The sequence below is a fragment of the Triticum aestivum genome, chromosome 7A, assembly GCF_018294505.1.
Source record: "Triticum aestivum cultivar Chinese Spring chromosome 7A, IWGSC CS RefSeq v2.1, whole genome shotgun sequence".
In the NCBI taxonomy this organism is placed as follows: Eukaryota; Viridiplantae; Streptophyta; class Magnoliopsida; order Poales; family Poaceae; genus Triticum; species Triticum aestivum.
Window position 1 is genome coordinate 671537597 of NC_057812.1, and position 351 is coordinate 671537947.

The following is a 351-nucleotide window of genomic DNA, read 5'->3' on the forward strand; positions in this document are numbered from 1 at the left end:
TTCGGCACTAGGATCATCGGTGATTTGGATCACGACGAGTACGACTCCATCAACCCCGTTCACTTGAATGCTTCCTCTTAGCGATCTACAAGGGTATGTAGATGCACTCTCCTTCCCCTCGTTGCTAGATTACTCCATAGATTGATCTTGGTGATGCGTAGAAAATTTTGAATTTCTGCTACGTTCCCCAACAACATCTAGGGGGAGCTTTACTCTAACCAATTGAGTTAAAGCAACTCTAATGGTGTGAACACAACAATGCTTTATGTAAAAGTGGTAACCCCACTAGTGCTTAAACGATGAGTATGACCTATGATCAAATGTTATCATTTGACTCCTAAGTCAATATAC